This window comes from Gastrolobium bilobum, unplaced genomic scaffold (assembly GCF_033153095.1).
Source record: "Gastrolobium bilobum isolate Gb01-03AN ecotype WA unplaced genomic scaffold, APGP_CSIRO_Gbil_v1 utg134980, whole genome shotgun sequence".
NCBI classification, from domain to species: domain Eukaryota; kingdom Viridiplantae; phylum Streptophyta; class Magnoliopsida; order Fabales; family Fabaceae; genus Gastrolobium; species Gastrolobium bilobum.
In genome coordinates this window covers 1695-24935 of record NW_026896679.1, presented here as the reverse complement: position 1 = coordinate 24935, position 23241 = coordinate 1695, and the positions used below count along the sequence as shown (strand labels likewise).

General features: G+C 38.2%; 1 non-coding gene across 1 annotated transcript; it reads left to right on the top strand.

Moving 5' to 3' along the window:
• Positions 1 to 17858: 17858 nt before the first annotated feature.
• On the top strand, positions 17859 to 17965 carry LOC133301402 (small nucleolar RNA R71). The gene has a single exon (XR_009750190.1). It is a non-coding gene; the product is annotated as a small nucleolar RNA R71 (small nucleolar RNA).
• Positions 17966 to 23241: the final 5276 nt, after the last annotated feature.

The following is a 23241-nucleotide window of genomic DNA, read 5'->3' as shown; positions in this document are numbered from 1 at the left end:
AATAGGAATTTTTGTGCTACAAATTAAGCATGCAAGTGACCATCACAGTAAAATTGGGAATACAAAGATAGAAATCCCAATAAATATCTTCTGAATTTGATTCATAAATTGCCAATTAACTTGGGAATACTTTTCTGCTTTTAAGGAATGTCGACCAGAGGAAAAAATCCTAAGAGGACCAAGGTGAACCCCAAGTGTGGAGCAAGTTCTAGGGCAGTAGCTGACCCTGGCTATGACGAGCACAGATTCTGATCCGAAGCTCATGCTAACAGGTTCCATGAAATGATTAAGAAGAAGCCCTTTGTTCGAGAAAGGGAATTTTATCTGAAGCAAGGGCAGCATCCAGATTTCTACAACCATTGAATATGATCCTTTTAGTGTAGCTGAGCCGGTTCTTCGGGGTATAACACTTCCCGGAGAAAAGTGGGACCCAACAAAAGACCACAGCCAACCAAAGTGGATCTGGTTAAAGCAGCTGAACAATGTGGCTAAGGTATGGCATCACTTCATAAACAGCAACATCATGCCAAGCTCGAATCAAACTGAGATTATGGTGAAAAGAGCTATGCTGATTTATACTATCATGGAGGGACTGCGGGTGGATTTGCCTAGGATACTAGCTGATAGCATCTACGAGTTGGCCCAAAAAAGACAAAACCGCCGCCATTGGACATACTTTTCTGATCCAGAGTTTATGTGCAAAGGCAGGGGTAGAGATCCCCATTGAAGGAGATATCATTCCCTTGCGTCCCAATATAGACGCCAAATATATTTCTACCTATATAGGTGGATCCTCTGTTGAGGGAGATGATGACCCAGCACCGCCGCAGGAGACTCGCGGCAGGCCGAGACGCGCACCAGGACCATCTGCTCCAGCTGAGAGACCACCAGTTCTGACTGCTGAGAGTCGTCTGGGTGCTCTCAAGACGCAGATGGGATTCCTCAGGCGGCGGCTCAGGTATATGCAGCAGAGGGAGCAGGAGTACCAGATCTATATGGTGACATATCACTGCCCTGCTCGACCTGATGGACCTCCACATTTCCATCCAGCGCCATATGACGGATCAGATGAGGAGGATACTTTCGATGCGGCCAGGAGGAGCGCATTGACAGCCCAGGCCACGACTTCACATGCTGCGGAGGATGCCGATGCTAATATCAGACATGATGAGGAGGCTGGCGAGGACACAGATATGATCCCTACCATTGTCCGAGACGCTGAGGATGATGACATGGACGACTGAGATATTAGCTCACTTCTTCCACCCCTATCCCATTCTCCCCCTTTTATTTTCTTCTGATGATTTGAGATTAGATAATTTTAATTGTTTTTTGTTGAAAAACCCCAAGCCAATATTTTTTGTGAAAATTTTGAAAGTTTTCTCAGTGTTTTAATTGGAAAAATGGCGGGAATTTTAAATTAGTAATTGATTCAGAGCATGAGGATGCACTTATACATATTCATTTTTTATGAACATCATTACAATAAGTGATATGATTCATTGAATATATTGTTTGGTATTGAAGTTGTTTGAGAAAAAGAACAGGATAATTACTGTGCATTCATAGTCGTGAGGTTTTGAGCCTATACATAAAATTTTTGTTGAATGTGCAATCCACTGTTGAAATACTCTAGAACTTGCTTTGTTTCTTGATTGAAATAGTGTGTGATATATTTTGTAGAGATGATAGAGGCATGTTCTTTCTCTAACTAGATGGCCAAATAGCTAACCTTGATGTAATTCCTTAGTTAAGCCCCCCTTGAGCCTAGACTTTCTATTCATGAAGAACCCTTAAATGTGAATAGCCACTTCCCCAATTAAATCCTCACCTTAATACAAGATTAATTTCAGATTTCAAGTAAGGAGTGGATATGAGTTTCGACTATACAAGCGTTCAACGGGAAGAAGAAGTACAAGCAAAAGGGCAAAGCCCAAAGAAGAAAGAAGGAAGTTGGTTAGAATCAAGAAGAACGAGCAAAATGCTCAAACCAAAGAAAGGAAAAGAAGTAAAAAGCAAGAAAATATGCTTAGAAAGAAAACGACAAAAGAGAAAGGTTCAATGAAGAAAAATAAAGAACTGGAAAGAAGAAGAAAAGCTTTACAATCGGAAGAAACGAACAACACTTGTTCTGTTCCTTAAATCTGAATATTGATCTTAAACTTTTATCCCACAATTCTTTCCCTCCCTTTCACCAGGCCACGTTACAACCTTGCGAAAGACCTCTTGATCTGCTTGATTTATCATAAGAATTGTGGAGAGCGAGAACATAAGCAAGCCTATGGTAGTGTTGATTCAGTGGAATAAGAGAGAAACATCAACCCTCTAGACAGTTGAGCACGATTGAATTATAAACCTAGTGAGGGAGTGTCTCAGGAAGTTTCCCCTGTTCTTGATCTTAAGGAATTTCATTAAAAGTTTTTACTGATGGATTATTGATCTTAATGCTTTGATGTATCATCCTTTTCTTAAGTCTGAATGCTCTGTAATCATTTCTCTGATTAAATTATTCCTATGAATTCCATGCAATTGAAAATCTTGATTAATTCCATTAAGTTTATTCTAATGCATTGCTGAGGACAGCAATGTTCAAATCTGTGAATGGTTGATAAACCATTGGTTTACCATGTTTTTAGGATTAATTATGATTGATATATATCATGAATTGCATGGAAATTAGGGTTTATTATTGTAAAGTCACAGTAATTGAATATCTTGCTAACATGTTGTCATAATTCTTAATTTAAAGGATTTTTGACACCTATTATGGCATTTTGGAACCAAAAGAAGACATCAAGTTGAGTTGAAGCCATAAGAAAGCAAGATTTCAAGTGTGTACCAGCTGAAGGAGGACGTTTTGGTGTCCATGAATCGTGTTTAAACGCACAAAAGGAAGAAAACAACCATTACCCCCTGGAGGAGAGCGTTTTGGCGTCCACATAGCACGCCAAAACACTCCTGAAGCAACTAAAACACTTCGAAGAGCACGCTTTGGCGTGCTACTGGACGCCAAAACGCTTGGAGGCAGACAAGAATACACTAGAAGCACGTTTTAGCGCACAAATAGCACGCCAAAACGTCTATGCACGGCCAAAGCTAAACTCCAGGAAAGATTTGATCAAGATATGCAGCGGATTCTATAAGATACAAAGAGGAAACACAGCAACCTTGATTGAGATAAGATATAACTCCAATAAATAGATGTGATGGAAGATCACAATAAGCTTTAAAGCTCAAAATCGTCAACCAATCTCCAAGATATCAAATGCAAAAAGGAGACAAAGATGAAATCAACCACAAATCTGATATGGATTCATTGAAGATTTAATGAAGAATACAACTCCAAAAATCTATAAATAAAGAGCTTGGGGTCAAGACCAATACACACACATGAATTCAGAAACAAATTTAGAAATTCATTCATCCCCACTCATACTCTAAGGAAGAATCTTGTTGCGGAGCGCTGGAACACTGAGGAACCAAGTCAACATCACACCAATGGAGGCTTGGGGTTCTCTTTTCTTTATTATTGTTTTTGAATTCAGTATGCTAGAGTAGTCTTATGTAGTTAAGGGTAGATGGAACCCAATTGAATCTTTATGTTTATGAATTAAATTGTCTCCGAATTCTATTCTTTTTATATTTGAATAAATTTATCTATCTTTATTGCTTTCTATGAGTTTGTTCCTTATAGAATGATTTTGGGGAATTGTATAACAATACGGATGTTGGTGCATGAACCTTGATTTGATAAATTTATTATAATCCTTGTGATCTAGGAATAGACATAGGGTAATTATGCAATCTGGTAATTCTTGATCTTAATGCATGTTTTCTTGGGGAATAATCGGGGAACTAGAGTTCTTTCAAGATTACATAGATTTATGGTAACAAGGAATTGAGCCGTAATTAACTCAGATAGAATTGATTGGAAATATATTAAGAAACGGATTCTTGGCTATTTAATAAATAACATATTTAGGATATTGGGGGAAGTCAAAACCTTAACTACGCTTGTTTTAAATTCTTAATCAAACATCATCATCATTCATTCTTTTAATTCTGAATTTCCTTAATTGCATGATTTTAATTGTTTTTAATTTTAAGTTCTTTGAATCACAACTCTCTTCATCTAAATTCTTGATTGTCCAACTAAGACGCGATTAGCGAACTAGTGCTTGAAAATTCTGATCCTCGTGGGAACGATCTCGTACTCCGGTACACTTTATTCCTTTCACGATCGGTGTACTTGCCGAGTTGCAACAAGTGCTTCAATCTCATTCAGGATACACTGACAGGGAGAAAAGTTAAGTGTTTATTGGTGAAATCGAACAAGAGACAGGCTAAAGCTCAAAGGGGCTAGCAATGGAAATTTTTCAGGATAGCTATTTGGCCAAGTAGTTACAAGAAAGAATTGCCTTTATCATTTCAGATCATGCATAGATTATAGAGAAACATATCAAGTTCTATAGTATTATCACAGTGAGGTCTCTCTAAAAAAAATTATTGTATAGGCTCAAACCTGACGGCTATGCAATTAAACTAGAATCTAAATTCCATTATCATTACATACCAACTGCAACTCTCACAAAGAATTCAATCAAACGAGCAATAACAACTCTTACACTTTAATGCATTATTCAAAACATTTATCCATTATGACTTCTCACACAGTATCTTATATGCTCTCTAAGATTTAATCATTTTATTGCATAAGTAGCTAAGACAGATCCAGGTATATTTCTAAGAGAATTTCTTCTATCAAAACAAAAAGAAAAGAAAGAAAATGAGACAAAAGGTTCAGATATCTCTCCTGATTCAGAAAATTTTTCTGTTAGAGGTCTTTTTTGTTAGAGATCTTTTATGTCTGGTTCCTCTGTACAGCATGTGGTGCGCCCAATTCTCGGATTTAGAGCATTGTTGTCCCCAGCAATAAAACTAAAGTAGTCGAAGAATAAGAACTTCTGCGGGTAACACACTCACACTAGTTAAAGCATCAATTCAACATAACTGAAAAGACAACTAAACATCATAACATCGCAATTGTCTCAACACAAAACAGAAATGTAAAAACATAACCAAAATAACAAATAACTAAAGATAAATGGAGTATTGATCGTAACCAAAAATTTTGACCTCCAGAGTTGTCGACGTTATTCGCACCAATACCATGCTAATTGCGCGGTATTTGGAAATCCTCAAAAATCGATGGCGCTAAACGCGCCAATACCACGCTAATCGCGTGGTAAAACAGTAAGGCACATCAGATCCTCACGCCAATGGCATCTTGATGGCGAGTTTAGCGCTGCAAACCTTCCCTTGGCGCTGATTGCGTCATAATGACGCTAATAGCGTGGGATAACAATAGGCTTCCCAAGTCATCGGCGCGATTCACGCCATTACCATGCGGTCAGCGTGGATTCAAAATTATTTTCTCACACGATGAATTTAACACCAACTTCATGCCATTAATGCAGACTCCTTGATTATATCGTTCACCATTTATCTTTTAACTCTTAAATTGAAAAGGACTGACTCAATGCTCTTGGGTTGCCTCCAAAGAAGCGCTTGTTTAACGTCTCGAGCCTGACGTACTCTCCTGTGATTATGGTGGTTGGAAGCACGCTACCATTGATGACCCAATTTTCTTTGTCCAGTTTTGTGTCCTTCCATGATCATATGCATGTGGATGAGGATGAGGGTTCTCATGAACTTTAAACTTAGTCCTCACATGGTTTTCCTTACTCCTGGATTTTTCCATCTTAACCTTTGCCTTGCTTTCTTCATGCTGCTGATGGACTTCCTTCTTTGTGGGGTTTAGTCTTCTCTGAGGTTGTCTCACAGGTTTAACATTTTCTTCCATCAGAATCTTGTGAGTACAAAAGGAAGGATTGATGCCCTTCAAATCAGAGATAGACGACCCAATAGTTGTCTTGTGCTCCTTGAGCACTTTCAACAACTTCTCTTCTTCATCCATAGAAAATTCTTTATTGATGATAACAGGGTACTTCTCTTCATCTCCCAAAAAGGCATATTTAAGAGTTTCATGTAACTCTTTCAATTCTGTTTTTGGTGCTACTGTAACTAGATCATTTTCTTTCTTTTCTAGCACATCAAAAACAACTTCTAGCTCTTCTTGTGGAGTAGCTTCATCTTGAGCCTTCAACTCTTCTTCAAGCTCTTGATAATCACTTTTCTCTTCCATAACCAACTCTTCAAACACATCAAGTCTGAAACAATCACTATGATCAGATGGATTCTTCGTAGCATCGAAAACATTGATAGTGATTTTCTCATCATTCATCCTCAACTCGAGCTTTCCTTGTTCTACATCAATCATAGCTCGAGCTGTGGCCAAGTACAGTCTACCCAACAGAAGGAGCATTTCACTCTCCTCCTCCATATCCAACACAATGAAATCAGCAGGGAAAATGAACTTGTCAACTTTGACAAGGACATCTTATATTATTCCATTAGGTTTCCTCAAGGAACGGTCAGCAAGCTGTAGAGAGACCATGGTTGGCTTCAACTCAGAGATTCCCAATGACTTGCATATTGACAATGGCATCAGGTTGATGCTTGCTCTAAGACCACAGATTGCCCGGCCCACATTAGTGTTGCCTATCGCAATTGGGATGTTGAAACTTCCAGGATCTCGAAGCTTTGGTGGGAACTTCTTCTGTATAATGGCACTGCACTCTTCAGTAAGTTCTACTGTCTCACAATCCTGCAACTTATGCTTTCTAGACAATAAATCTTTCATGAATTTAGCATAGTTAGGCATATTAGCTAAAGCTTCAGCAAAAGGAATATTAATATGCAACTTTTTAAACATATCTAAAAACTTGGCATATTGTTGCTTCTGTGCCTGTTGCTTGAGCTTCATAGGATAAGGAGGTTTCTCAAAACGAGAAAAATCCATCGGTTTCTTTGGAGCTTCAATAGATTTCTCCTTTGCCTCTTCTTTTTCTTGCCTTGCAGGTTCTCCTTTCTCACTTGCAGGTGCTTCCACCTCTTTTTCACGCTCTGACTCAATTAATGGTTCATCAACTTTCTTTTGCTGAACCAATTTTGGCTTGTCTTGAGGAGTAATCACAATCCCACTCTTGGTTACAATGGACTTGCAGTCTGCCTTAGGATTCACAATAGTATCTCTAGGAAACTGCCCATGAGCTCTTTCAGCTAACTGCCTAGACAACTGGCCAATCTGACTCTCCAAGTTCCGGATGGAAGCATCTTGGTTCTTGTGGTAGGCTTTTGTCTCATTTATAAAGGCATCAGTGGTTTGCATATGATCATTTGTGGTCTTGGAAAGCTGCAGCATTGCTTTCTCCAATTCTGATGGCTCTTTATGCGGAAGAAGAGGAGGTTGCAGGTAATTGTTGGATTTATAATCCAAGCTTCCCCCTTGATTTCTCCTTTGAAAGTTACTTCCTTGGGCACCATTCTGATTCCTCTGGAAGCTTTGGTTATTCTGTGGTGGCCTTGGATCATACCAAACTCCATTAACCTGGAACGGTTCAGCTCCATGGGTGTTGGACACTCGTTAGTCTCATGCTCCTCCTTGCAGTACTCACTGTTAACTGAATTAACTTGAGCTGTCGAGATTTGCATCTTGTCTAGCTTGGCATTCGTACTAGCTAACTGTTGTCAAATCACCTTTTGCTCAGCTAGAGATGCATCATTGTTCCCCAGTTGTAAAAGTCCTTTCTTCGGTTGAACTGGTTGAACTTCCATTGAAGCATTCTCATTCCTTGCCATGTAATTGTTAGTATATGGATGTCCTAGAGACAATCTTTTGATTAGATTAGGACATATGTGGATAATTTATATTTTCGCAAATAAATATAAGCACTCTTTATCCTGTTTCATATTTTGTCTCGATATTATTGTTAATATTATATGAGTAACTGCATAAACCCCTTGGAATAGAATAGGTATCTCTTGAGTATCTGTGATAAGATCATGATCATGAGGATTCAAGGATACCTGATGTTTATTCCTAATTTTATGTTCCTAGTCTAGAGACACTGAGAATGGGGATCAGTAATCTCGAGTAAGACTAGCACGTCTTATCTACTTGTATTCGGATACAAGGTAAAGAGCTCATGAGCTACAGATATGGAGATGTCTTAGCAAAAGTCGTGGGTGGACCTATAAGGGTATAGCTCGCACTGAACAGACCCACAAAGAGACTTTATGAGTAAATCTTACAAAAGTATCATTAGAGCAGTCTCTTAATATTTGGGTATATCTTTCCTTAGACCAGAAGTTTTCACCTAGACTATGTACTAGAAAGCATGTTTTGATTGTATACCTCGTCTACATGAAACATGGAGATTCATAGGTATGTCTTTGGGCATGTCCTGAAAGAACACAAGCCTAGGGTGATAAGATAAAGGAATTCGTCAAATCTCTGTAAAGGATTAGGTTATCTGTAAACCGGAGAAATTGGGATGACATTTACGAGACTCGGGAATCTATGCATAGTAAAAGAGATCATGAGATGATCTGCCTTTAGAGTCAGTAAATTGAAGACTCCCTATTTCGAATTAAAGCTTACCCTAAACCGCAAGGGTTGATACATCTCCTCACCCTATGTTTAATGGGAAGGTAACCGAGACGAAATAAAATACATACGGTAACCAAATATATTTAATAGGATAATCATATCATTAATGTAACTAGCTCTCGGCAACAAAGCATTGCTAGTGCTCTGTGTTGTCATTAAATGGGTTGTGGTCTTGTTGGGCCCAAGCCCATTTATGTCAGTGGCTATGTTGGGCCTAATGGGTCACACACTAATACCTTATTGTCTTGATAATATAGCATTAAAGGTTTTGGGCCTAATAATGGTTGTTAGCCCAAGAAGAAATTTGGATGCCCACATAAGAAGGAAATGGTGCATGGTTGTTGTAATGGGTTTGGATGGTCCAAGACATTAATAATTAATTTAATTAGTTACATTAATTATCAAATATTTAAATTTTGAATTTGAATTTTGAATTTAAATGTTTGAAAGTTTGAATTTAAATGTTTGAATTTGAATTTGAATTGGCTATGAAAGGTTGTTTCATAACGAAAGGATAAGATGATATCTTGATGGATCAAATCCCAAGTATCAAGAGAAGATCTTTGGATATCATCAAAGATGATTTGGGGCGCTGATTTGGTGGCCTTGTGATGATCATTAGTCAACCAATTAAGCTCCAATCAGATTTGGTTGGTTGAGAGAATATTTGAGTGATTTGGCTCAATTTGAATTGCAACTACTCAATGTATTTGGACTGCATTTTGGGCCAAAGGGGCGCACCATATGGCTGACCATATGATGGTCATTAAGTCAAATTTTTGACTAGGTATAGACTTAGTCTCGTGAGGATAGGATAGGAGGTTGTTGGCTAGATTTGAATTGCAACAACTCCATTCATTCCTCCACAAAAGGGGCGCAACTTTGGTCAGATTTTTGAGAGAAAAATCTGATCCAAATCCATGGTTCTCTCATCTCCTTAAGTGTTTCCTTTTGTTAGGTTCTCTTTAAGAGCTTTTTGAAAAATAACCTAGTTAATGATCATCCATTCTATGCGCCACTTTGTGAGTTTTCATGCTGAAAATTCACTCATCTAAACACCTTGAAACATAAGCCTCTTTCTCTCCTATTGGACGCCTAGCTTGCTCCTTTGTGGTGTTCGAATTGGTGACTTTTCAAGAAGAGTTCTTGCATCTTAACAAAGGGTGGTGTGGATCAACATTAGAGGGTTTGAACCTTCAAGCCTAACACTGATCACCTTTGAGTTTTGAGTTACGAACAAGGTATCTCTCTGTCCTAGAGTATGTATCTTGAATGGTATGTGTGTTTCCGCTTTGAAAAAATTTTGTTTTCATCCTCACATGTCTACGGCCTTCAAGGCCATTTTCTTTCAAGTGGTATCAGAGCCCGGTTGTTTTACCATCGACGGGTGATGCTACCTTATTTGTAAAACTTATTCTTTACGGTCAAAAGTTCTTTAAAGAGTTAACGCTTGAATCTTAGCATATGGATTTTGAATTACAATGCTTTAAATTGTTAAAGTTTTTTGTTTTATGAACATGTTAATGTGATAGCTATGTTCATATATCTATATGTGTTCATGGTTTTGTTTCTTTTTCTTTGTGAAAGTTTTGAAAAGAAACAACTTTTTCAAAGGGATGATTCGGCCATGAGGGGTACTTCGAGTACATTGATTGTTTTCTTATTTTTTCTCTATGAATTGTTTCATGAGCATAGCATGAAATTTTTGTGACAAAATTTATCATATATATGCATATATGATTCGGCCATACAAGGTGTGATGACTGCATGCGTGGTTTAATTTTGTGTTCTTTGAGAAAAAGTCAACAAAATTTGAATTATATTAATTGTTATATAATTCGACCATTATGAGAAAAAATTAAGAAAATTTGAATCATGATTCTTGTTATGATATTTTAATTGTTAAAATATTAAGACGTATGTGTGAACATGTTTTATGATATTTGATATTATGTGCTTACAAGTTCTTTAACTTTTCAAGTGCAAATTGTAAGGGGATGGTCATGGTGCCCGAATTTAAATTTCAAATTTTTAATTTTAAATTAAAGGTGTAATTTTGCTCTTTTTAAATTAAAGGTGTGATTTTGCTCTATTTAAATTAGAGATGTAAATTTGAATTTTAAATTTTTTGTATCTTCATTTGTCCCTCCAAAGATGTTTTGGAGTTTCTTTAATTATTTTGTAATTAGAGAATTAGGCTAGTGGCGTTTAGACGAGAAGAAGCCGTGGCCTAAGGAGCAAGATGGAAGAATGCGCGAGCACCATGACTGTCTCAAATAAAACTATTTTATATGCTTGTATGTTTTAAAATGACTAGTATGCATGAGATAGTGTATCGCGGATGTATGCTTTTATGTTTTAAACGACTAGTATGCATGAATTGGACAAATCACGTTTGTATGTATTATTGTGCACGTCCAAATACGACTAGTGTAATCTGACAGATGTTTGACATAGGTTACGACTAGCATGATAATAATACATACGTGTTTGATGAGACTTAGTAAACCTTAAATAAAAGGAACCCTTAAAGAAATCAATTATTAAGTGCATGATTACCTCCCACCACCAATATTACTCAAACCTCCTCTAAATAGTGGTGCTCCACAACTCAGTTGGGACCCACTGTTTCGTTGAGTGAGAGAAGTATTAGAAGTGTTAGACACTTAGGGTGTTGGTTAGTGCTTAACTGAGTGCATGAGTTGCAGGCTCAGCCGGGCTCATGTGCTTAGGGTAATAGTGTTATGTTGGTTGCATGAGATGCATCACTAAGTGACTAGGAGTTGTCAACCTAATGTTAAGAGAGGGTATGTGATACTGTGGATAAGGATCAACCCATTATTTAATTTAATCTTGCGGTCTCAGACGAGGGTTAAAATAAATGATCGCACTCTTAAAATCCCACTAAGGTAAAATCTAAAAGTAGAATAACCCTAAGTCAAATTTAAGGGTCATTGACTTGGATAAAATAGTGGGAGGGGCATATTATTTAAAGTCTTCAATAAATTATTCTTATTACACGAAAATATATTAATTAATTTATCTTTACATTTTTTTCAGTTTTTAGTATGACTAATTCACTGTCACTGCGCTCTATACTTGATACGAACAAACTGACCGGTTCAAACTTTAAAGACTGGTATCGGAACTTGAGAATTGTTCTTATGGCTGAAAAAATAGCTTATGTTCTGGATGCTGATTTACCCGTAGCTCCTAAGGAAGGGGAAGCTGATTATGAGAGTTTCGATTTCGAAGCTCATAAACAGCACATGGATGACAATGTGTTGGCAGTCTGCATTATGTTGGCATCCATGTTTCCTGAACTGCAAAAGCAGCATGAGCATATGGATGCTCCCTCTATTGTCTTGCATCTTAAGGAGTTGTATGATATTAAAGGCAGGAATGAGAGGTATGAGGCCTCTAGAGAATTATTCTCATGCAGGATGTCTGAGAGCATGTCTGTGAGCAGTCATGTTCTTAAGATGATCGGGCTCATTGAGAAGCTAGGAAATCTAGGCTTCGTGATGGATGCCGAGCTAAGTAATGACTTAGTCCTCACCTCACTTCCACCTTCCTTCAATCAATTCATTATGAATTACAACATGCATGGGATGCTTGTGAGCTTGCCTGAGTTGTTGAGTATGTTAACAACTGCTGAAGTGTCTATCAAGAAGGATAAGACACAAGCTTTTCTGATTGGTGGGCCTAGCAAGGCTAAGGGTAAGGGAAAGGAGCCTACAAAAGGCAACTCCCTTAAACCCAAAGGAAAACCCAAGAAGAAGAAAGGCAAAAAGAAGGGTAAGAGTGCATCCAAGGACAAAAGTGATGCTGAGTGCTTCCATTGTGGCAAGAAAGGCCATTGGAAGAGGAATTGTCCAGACTACCTGAAGAGTGTGAAGGACAAGAAGCATGGTGATGCTTCTGCCTCAGGTATTTACATGATTGAGATAAATTATTCTTGTGCTAATCTGACTTCATGAGTATTGGATACCGGTTGTGGTTCTCATATTTGCAATTCGTTGCAGGTGCTTAGGAGCCCTAGAAGATTGGAGAAGAACGAGGTGGACCTCCGCGTTGGTAATGGAGCAAGAGTTTCTGCTCATGCTATTGGAGATACCGACCTCATTTTGCCTACGGGTCTTTTATTGCATTTGAATAATTGTCTTTATGTTCCTAGCATTTCTAGAAACATTATTTCGATTTCTTGTTTAGAATAAGATGGTTTTCCTTTCACTATTAGGGATGGTACATTTTTGATCATTTTGAATGATGTTATTTTTTGTACTGCTTCTTTAATAAATGGCATATATGTTTTGGAAATGGGAACTAAAGTGCTCAATGTAAATGTGAAACGACCTAGGACAGATAATCAATCTTATCTTTGGCATTGTAGACTAGGGCACATAAACGAAACAAGATTGTCTAGGATGCATACAAATGGATACCTATATTCCATGGATTTGGAATCCTATGGACAATGTGAATCTTGTCTAACTGGGAAAATGACTCGTCACAAGCCCAAAAGGCTTGAAAGTCGTAGGGCTAGTGAGTTATTAGAACTCATTCACTCTGATGTTTGTGACCCAATGTCTATAGAGGCTAGAGGAGGATACTCCTATTTTATTACCTTTACTGATGATAAATCAAGATTTGGGTATGTATACCAAATGAGATATAAATCCGAAGCTTTTGAAAAATTCAAAGAGTATAGGAATGAAGTAGAGAAACAACGTGGCAAGATGATTAAGACATTGCGATCAGATCGTGGTGGTGAATATCTGAGCCATGAGTTTCAGGATTATCTGAGAGAAAATGGGATTCTCTCGCAGCTTACTGCACCTTACACACCACACCAAAATGGTGTCTCCGAAAGAAGAAACAGGGCCTTGTTAGACATGGTCAGGTCTATGACGAGTAAGACTCAACTTCCAAAATCGTTCTGGGGACATGCCTTAAACACGGCGGCATACCTTCTAAATAGGATACCATCTAAATCTGTTCAAACCACACCATATGAGATATGGAATGGTAAGAGACCCAACCTGAGTTACCTAAGGGTATGGGGATCGCCAGCGTACGTCAAAACGTTGGCATCAGAAAAACTTAGTGCTAAGAGTACTAAATGTCTGTTTGTGGGGTATCCCAAAGGTACTAAGGGAAACTACTTTTACTCCTTGGATGAACACAAGGTGTTTGTGTCCAAGAATGCTGAGTTCCTTGAGAAAGATTTGATCTCTCAAGGAGCCAGTGGGAGTAAGATTGATCTTGAAGAAGTTCAAGAACCACATGAACAAATTGAGGAACCCGAGTCTGCTCCGCAGGCGACGTTCTCCAATGGAGAAGTAAACACACAACTCCGTAGGTCTAATAGGGTCATTCATCCACCTGAGAGGTATGGGTTTGTGATTGAGAATCAACAAACCGTCGAGGATAAATGGGTCTTTAGTTACAAAACAGTCGATGCATCAAAACAAGGCATGGACCTTAGTTCCAAAACCATAAGGAATAGTTCCTATCGGTAATAAATGGGTCTTTAAAAGAAAGACTGATGCAAATGGCAACGTTCAAACCTACAAAGCTAGGTTAGTTGCGAAAGGATATCGTCAAAGACAAGGAGTTGACTATGATGAGACTTTCTCACCAGTTGCCATGATCAAATCTATTAGGATCATGCTTGCCATAGCAACATATCACAACTATGAAATTTGGAAAATGGATGTCAAGACCGCCTTCTTGAATGGATTCTTGAAGGAGGAAGTGTACATGACACAACTTGAAGGTTTGGAAGCCAAAGGCCGACAATATATGGTATGCAAACTTCAAAGATCAATATATGGGCTAAAACAAGCATCAAGGAGTTGGAATATTCGTTTTGATGAAGTCGTTAGGAGTAACGGTTTCATCAAGAACGAGGATGAACCTTGTGTGTATAAGAAGGTTAGTGGGAGAAATGTCGTTTTCCTGGTTCTTTATGTAGATGACATATTACTAATAGAAAATGACATCCCCACATTACAAACAACTAAAGACTGGCTTTCAGAAAGCTTCACCGTGAAGGATTTGGGAGAAGCGGCCTTTATACTTGGTATAAAGATCTATAGAGATAGATCCAAAAGGCTGGCTTTATCTCAATCCACGTATGTTGACAAGATGCTAAAGAGGTTTAGCATGGAAGGGTCGAAAAAGGGTTTTCTTCCCGTCAGTCATGGGGTACATCTTTCCAAGGCTATGTGTCCTATGTCACAGCCTGAGAAGGATCGCATGAGTGGAATTCCATACGCTTCGGATATTGGATCCATCATGTATGCCATGATATGCACGAGACCAGATGTCTCATATGCTTTGAGAATTACGAGCAGATACCAGTCTGACCCTGGTGAAGGTCACTAGACAGCAGTCAAGACCATCCTTAAGTACTTGAGAAGAACTAAGGATGCGTTTTTGGTCTATGGTGGGGTGAATGAGCTTTCAGTGAAAGGATTCACTGATGCCAGCTTTCAGAGTGACAAAGATGACTGTATGACACAGTCAGGATTCGTATTCACCTTAAATGGTGGGGCAGTGTCTTGGAAGAGTTCCAAGCAGGAGACTACAGTAGATTCAACGACAGAAGCTGAATACATAGCTACTTCAGAAGCGGCTAAGGAGGCCGTGTGGATCAAGAGGTTCATATCTGAACTAAGGGTGGTTCCAAGCGTGGATGAGCCCATACAGTTGCTTTGCGACAACACAGGAGCCATTGTGCAGTCAAAGGAACCTAGGTCTCATCAAAGATCTAAGCACGTGCTCTGCATATATCATCTGATTAGAGAAATCATTGATAGGATGGATGTAAAGATGGATTATGTTCCCACTGATGATAACCTAGCCGATTCTCTGACAAAGGTTGTTTCTCAGAGAAAACATGATAGTCATTATGAGGTTTTGGGTATACTACTTAGGTCGGATTGGCTCTAGGCCAAGTGGGAGCTTGTTAGTATATGGATGTCCTAGAGACAATCTTTTGATTAGATTAGGACATATGTGGACCTTTTATATTGTCGCAAATAAATATAAGCACTCTTTATCCTGTTTCTTATTTTGTCTCGATATTATTGTTAATATTATGTGAGTAATTGGATTAACCCCTTGGAATAGAATAGGTATCTCTTGAGTATCTGTGATGAGATCATGATCATGACGATTCAAGGATACCGGATGTTTATTCCTAATTTTAAGTTCCTAGTCTAGAGACACTGAGAATGGGGATCAGTAATCTCGGGTAAGACTAGCACGGCTTATCTACTTGTATTTGGATACAAGGTAAAGAACTCATGAGCTACAGATATGGAGATGTCTTAGCTAAAGTCGTGGGTGGACCTATAAGGGTATAGCTCGCACTGAACAGACCCACAAAGAGACTCTATGAGGAAATCTTACAAAAGTATCATTAGAGCAGTCTCTTAATATTTGGGTATGTCTTTTCTTAGACCAGAAGTTTTCACCTAGACTGTGTTCTAGAAAGCATGTTTTGATTGTATACCTCGTCTGCCTGAAACATGGAGATTCATAGGTATGCCTTTGGGCATGTCCTGAAAGAACACAAGCCTAGGGCGATAAGATGAAGGAATTCGTCAAATCTCTGTAAGGGATTAGGTTATCTTTAAACCGGAGAAATTGGGATGACATTTACGGGACTCGGGAATCTATGCATAGTAAAAGAGATCATTAGATGATCTACCTTTAGAGTCAGTAAATTGAAGACTCCCTATTTCGAATTAAAGCTTACCCTAAACCGCAAGAGTTGATACATCTCCTCACCCTAGGTTTAATGGGAAGGTAACCGAGACGAAAGGAAATACATACGGTAACCAAATATATTTAATAGGATGATCATGTCATTAACCTAACTAGCTCTAGGGTGACAAAGCATTGCTAGTGCTCTGTGTTGTCATTATATGGGTTGTGGTCTTGTTGGGCCCAAGCCCATTTATGTCAGTGGCTATGTTGGGCCTAATGGGTCACACATTAACAGCTTATTGTCTTGATAATATAGCATTAAAGGTTTTAGGCCTAATAATGGTTGTTAGCCCAAGAAGAAATTTGGATGCCCACCTAAGAGGGAAAGGGTGCATGGTTGTTGTAATGTCCTTGGATGGTCCAAGCCATTATTAATTAATTTAATTAGTTAAATTAATTATCAAATATTTAAATTTTGAATTTAAATTTTGAATTTAAATTTTGAAATTGAATTTTGAATTTAAATGTTTGAAAGTTTGAATTTAAATGTTTGAATTTGAATTTGAATTGGCTGTGGAAGGATGCTTCATAACAAAAGGATAAGATGAGATCTTGATGGATCAAATCCCAAGTATATAGAGGACATCTTTGGATATCATCAAAGATGGTTTGGGGCGCTGATTTGGTGGCCTTGTAATGATCATTTAGTCAACCAATTAAGCTCCAATTAGATTTGGTTGGTTGAGAGAATATTTGAGTGAGTTGGCTCAATTTGAATTGCAACTACTCAATGTATTTGGACTGCATTTTAGGCCAAAGGGGCGCACCATATGGCTGACCATATGATGGTCATAAAGAAAGATTTTTGACTAGGTACAGACTTAGTCTCATGAAAGGAGAATAGGAGGTTGTTGGCTAGATTTGAATTGCAACAACTCCACTCATTCCTCCACAAAAAGGGCACAACTTTGGTCAGATTTTTGAGAGAAAAATCTGATTCAAATCCATGGTTCTCTCATCTCTTTAAGTGTTTCCTTTTGTTAGGTTCTCTTTAAGAGTTTTTTGAAAAATAACCTAGCTACTGACCATCCATTCCATGCTCCACTTTGTGAGTTTTCATGCTGAAAACTGACTCATCTAAACACCTTGAAACCTAAGCCTCTTTCTCTCCTATTGTACGCCTAGCTTGCTCCTTTGTGGTGTTCGAATTGGTGGCTTTTCAAGAAGAGTTATTGCATCTTAACAAAGGGTGGTGTGGATCAACATTAGAAGGTTTGAACCTTCAAGCCTAACACTGATCACCTTCGAGTTTTGGGTTACGAACAAGGTATCTCTCTGTCCTAGAGTATGTATCTTGATTGGTATGTGTGTTTCCGATTTGAATTTTTTTTGTTTTCATCCTCACATGTCTACGGCCTTCAAGGCCATTTTCTTTCAGTAATCAATCAGCTCCAGAGTTTCAGCTGCTGTCTACTTTCTTATGGTTCCACCAGCTGCACCGTTGACAACCATTCTAGAATCTTGTGTCATCCCATTGTAGAAGACTCATACCTTCTTGGCTTCTGGAAAGTCATATTGAGGGAACTTTCTGATCAACTCCTAGAATCTAGTCCATGCTGCACACAGGGTCTCTCCAGGCTGTTGAATAAAGTTGGTGATTTCATTCACCAACTTATTGTAATTCTCCCGAGAAAAGTGCTCAGCAAAGAACTTGGCTGCTAATTCGTCCCATGTGCGGATATTGTTAGGAGCTTGTCGATCTAACCATCTGAGGGTCTTCCCGGTCAAAGCAAAAGGAAACACCGGAGTCTGATTGCATCATCAGACACTCCATGATGCTTACTTGTGTCACAGATTCTCAGAAATCTGTCCATAAAGTCATGAGGATCTTCGTAGTCCTCTCCACCAAAAAAAGTCTTCTCCACCAAGGTAATCAGTATAACACCTCGCAATTCTAAATTAAATATTAAAATACTAAATGAGAATTAAAGGGAAGGATTAGTGAAAATCCTGAAAATAAGGCCAAAATACAAAGAAAGGGCAAAAAGGTAATTAGCCAACACGCAACCCAAGGAAGATAAAAATTGAGTACAAGGTCTCAGATGATAAAAATAACCCTGGAAATGGATTCAGAACGAAAAATTGAGTGGCTAGGTAAGTTTCAGAAAATTCAGTGAATAGTGTTTTTACTAGGTAAAAATATTGCGGTACAGTTACATCGTAAAGCGTGCTGATTGAGTTTTGAGCTCTAGGTTTTGAATACAAGTTATAAATGGTTTGTAGAACTAAGGATTATGATTTCTGATAAAATTTGATGAAAATAAGTAAGTTTGGGGAAGCGTGTCAACGGCACGCGCAACAGCTTAAAACAGCATTTCATCCGAACAACCGAAAAACTTCAGATTCATCTGATCAAGGGTAATTAAAGGACAATGGTTAAAGTTAAAAATTAGAGTTTCTAATTGGTTTAGGAAATTATGAACGTTTAGCGGAATAGGAGGAAAATTCGAGTTAGTTTAAAATCGCGTGAGGTGGCGGTGGGGCCCACCTCACTTAAGTGGACTTGCCACTTGGTCATCACACATGAAAAGACCACATTCTCTCTCCTCCCTCACCTTGAAACCGCGACCTCCATGGATGGATGGGGAAGAAATGCTTCAAGCTTTCTTTCTCTTCTAACTCTATCCATACCTCACTAAATCAAACAAAATTTGTCATGAAACTTATTGGAAATCCCCTTCCAAACCCATTGGTGGTGGATTTGAGCCTTGAAACCCATCATATTTTGAGAAATCCCCTCCCCGAGGCCGCGACTCATAGTGTAAGATTTATGTTCATGGAGTTGTTTGGAGCTCCAATGGTTTAGTATGTCTTGGAGGAGCCTTGTGCCTAGCCTTTGAGTAAGTTTCTCCACCATTTCAATGGTTTAATTTTCGGATTTGTTCATGAATCCTAAAGGGGGTGTTGTTGATTTGTGATGTTAGAGAGCTCAAATGCAAAACTTTTGTACATGAATGTGTCTTAGAATGATGTGTAGTAGCCATAAATGCAATAAAAATTGTTGAGGAAAAAATGTGATTTTTTAACTTAGAAAATTTTTAGGATGTCATGACTTTGGGTTTGAAATTATTGTGAGGATTGAATAATGGGATTGTGGCATGGTTGTATGTTGGTATAATGAGATTGTATGAGGTGTGGAGTGGTTGAAATTGGATTGAAAATCCCTTGGGAATTGCCTTGGTGCAATTCGGCCATTTAGGGAAAAATGAGGGATTTATGTTGAAAAATTAATTGGATGATATGTTGTGTAATTAAATGGTAATTAGATGGGTTGTGTGGTGGTTGGAAGGTTGGGAACCAATGGAAAAATATTTGAGGGTGTTGAGTGGTTCATTGGACCTAGAGCGAAATATTAGGCAAAACGATGTTTAAAAGACGTAAAATGAAAAGTGGCACTTGGTATGGCCTTTTGGTAACCTAAGGATGCCTAATAAAATGAGAAAGAAAAGTTAGAAAAATAAATTGTAAAATAAGCCTACTAGGGCCGAACCTACATGGTGTAGGGAGGTTTTTGACATTTTTCGTATTCTGATAGAATTGTCGTGTATTGATGGTTCTTACATGGTTGTTGTAGGTTGTCGTACGTTGATCTGAACCCCGAACCGTGAGTCGGTGGATTGCCCTTGGTCTTGGACCAAGTGGGGTTAAGGTAAGTGATTGGAATCATGTTGTATAATTGGTAATTGCATGTATTCGTATGAGTTTTAAGTAATTGGGAATGTCCTCTGTGTAGGCATTCTGTTGGGTAACGAGCTCGGAGAGTATACTGCTGTGGAGCTAAGTGAAGAGGCTTACTAAGGTAACCTCTTGGTACTGGGGCTTGATCCCCTTGTGTGTTCCACCATGCCCGTTGAGGGTGATGGTAGGAAGTGTATGTAAATAATGTAGAATAACATGATCATGCATTTATTCTGTATGTTAATGGTACACTAGATGTACCGAGTCTCTGGCCAGTAGACAGTTTTTGCCTTCGGGCGTTTCGGACTTCCACTGGATAGGTCTCTGAGAGGGAGTTCCAGTTGACCCAGGGTCGTTGTGTGTGATCCGGATAGGAGCACAGTAGGAAGTCTCGGGTGTATGCGGATGGGAGGGGTACCTTGGTTAGTTGTTCTTGGAACACGCCTTGGATGAGACCCGTAGGCTTATATACCAAGCCATTAGGCAGGGCGTTGCGTGGTATTGGTAGCTACCATTCCAGCTTCGTCGTATTTTGTATTCCTATATTCTCCAGTTTCTCTAAATCCCTTGTTTTATCCCATTTTTCAAGATGTTGTTTTATATTATTTATATGCATCGAAGTGAGCCATTGGATGGAGTTTTCTCCGGAACCTCTGGGTTACTGAGATATATTCGTATATCTCACCCCGTCTTGGGGGCTTTATTTCATGAGGTAGCAGTGGCACAGGAGCGGCGGGCAAGAGGCCCGTAGGATGAGTGTGGAGGACATTTTTATGTTTTGCATTTTGATGGCCATTGGGCCTAGGATAGACTTAAGGCATGAACATCCCATATGTATATAGGATGAGTTTTATGTCATATTTGTTCATGTTAGTTTTTCCTAAGTCTAGGTACATGTTGTATATGTCATATTAAGCTTTATGTTTCAAGTTGTAATTTAAAGTTAGGAATTTGTAAGTTGTAATATATAATTGAGATGTTGTAATTGTACAATGCATACTTGATGTGATATGATGGAAAGGCTTTAGGCCTATTTTAGGATTATGATTATGTGTATGTTTATAAAATGCATGTAAATGGACATTGGTGATTGAAATAAGTCAAGGACTAATCAAGGGAGCAATATGATATGAATTGTGTAATAACTATAAACTGAGTTGGGTTGTAAGTGCCCCAAGGCATTGTTGGTCCTTGTGTGTGCCACGCATTGGTTATTAGGTACATTTGAGGTATTAGAAAGCATTTGCAAACTTTGGGATTTTTTTTAAAAACAAAGGAAACTCTGGCGAATTTTCTGTAGAATTGGCAGAATTTAGGCGAACTTCAGGAGAGTGTATATCCCTCCAAAGAGGTCTGATAGGGACGTCCCATACGCCATTTTGAAGCTTGAGATGTCCTCTATCTTGTGGTAAAATTTGATAGAATTATGGGTCGAAAGCAAGCCTGGAGAAGGCTGTGAGTGCAGACTGCCCAATTGCTCACTGTACTTGTGGCAGTTCTGGACCGGTTTTGGGTAATTTATTCCTGCTTCTTTTCTTAGTAAAATTAAGTGTAAGATATGTCAAATTGAAGGTTGAAATGTCTAGTTTTTGGTAAAAAAAATTGAGAGAAATTGGTTGATTTTATTTTCTGCAGTAATTCGTGGAGTGAGGGATGTTTGGAGCTGTTTTGGGGTTAGCTGGCAGCTTTGCTCGTCCAACTTCAAACGAAGATATTCGGAGCAAACGAGATCAAAATAACTCATGTGATAGCTTCCTAGAAATTTAATTGAGTGTAGAATAATATATCAAAAGATGGGAGTCTTGTAGAATGCGGTTTGTCCGCATAAAAATAAAGACCGAACCATGTTCGGATAGGTAGAAAACGTAAAATTGAGAAATTAGCTAAGTGGGTTTATGGGAACCCCTTAGTGAATTATATTAAGTAAAATAAGATATAAAAATAGTTTAAACAAGTATTCCGCAAGATTTTACGGTTATGGTCACAGCTTTTATTTATTACGCTTTTTACGATTTTAAATGCTCGCGTAATAAATGGAAAAAGTTTACTCGCATTTTTATAAATGAATTGATGTGATTGTAACTGCGCTTAATATCATAATTAATGTTAACAATACTGGTGTACAATGGGCTGTTACATTTTATGGTATCAGAGCAGTTTTGTTAGGGAACTCTGATAATGTATAGCTGTTTTATGTGCTGCATAGTTGTATGTAGATTCTTATCGATTACTGCATATGTGATTCCTAAGTGTGGGTCTGATCAACTCATTCATTTGTGTTACATGTGTGGTCATCGTAAGAAGCCTGCGTGGCCACCCTGGAGCTCCGAATGTAAGTCTTTAGCATGATGTTGTGGCTGCAGTGTTAACTGCTCCATGGACATGAGAAGGCAGTAAGTAAAAATATAAATATTAGAGGACATAAGGAAAACAGACTTAAATGTTTTGTCTAACCTTTTTGTTGAAATTTATAAAGTTGTATCATAAGTAAAAATTGTAAACAAACCTATGGTGTGTACAGTATTAGCATATGAGAAATTTGCAGTATTGTGGATGATAAATATATAATTGAGATTGGTTTATAGTATGAAGACAGTATTGGTAAAATTCTTATGTATATGTGTAGTGTAGTAAAACAATTATGTACATGAGGACTTGGTGAATGGACGTCATTAAGGTGAGTGACTTAGAACCTGATGGATTATTGAAAAATGCAAACAGGTTTGCTTAGTTATGAGTTTGAATAAATTATGTTTGTGTAGAAGTTATAAGTCCCTGATAGATGGTGTACGCTTGAATGAATTGGGGTGGTTAATGTAGAGAAACAAATGGAAGATATGATGTCTAATCCTAAGGAATTGGACCACTTGAAATTATTATGCTAGTGAAGTGTTAATTTGAGAGATATTGAATTATGGGATTTAAATCCATAAGGAGGTAGTGTTGATTAAACATAGGTGCGATGAATTAACTATGTATTCTGTGCATAGGGGAGAAGTTGAGAGAATCGCCATGGATGGCATAAGATAAATGTACAATGAAGGCACTATTGTAGTTAATGAACGTCGATTCAAATTGAAAAACTTGTCAGTGATAAAATGGATAGGATGGTTGAATGGTATAATCATATGTAAGATAGTAATGAAAATTGTAAAGAAATTCTCATCTAGTGATCTGTATATATATACTACTAATAGTAGTGTGCTTGTGAA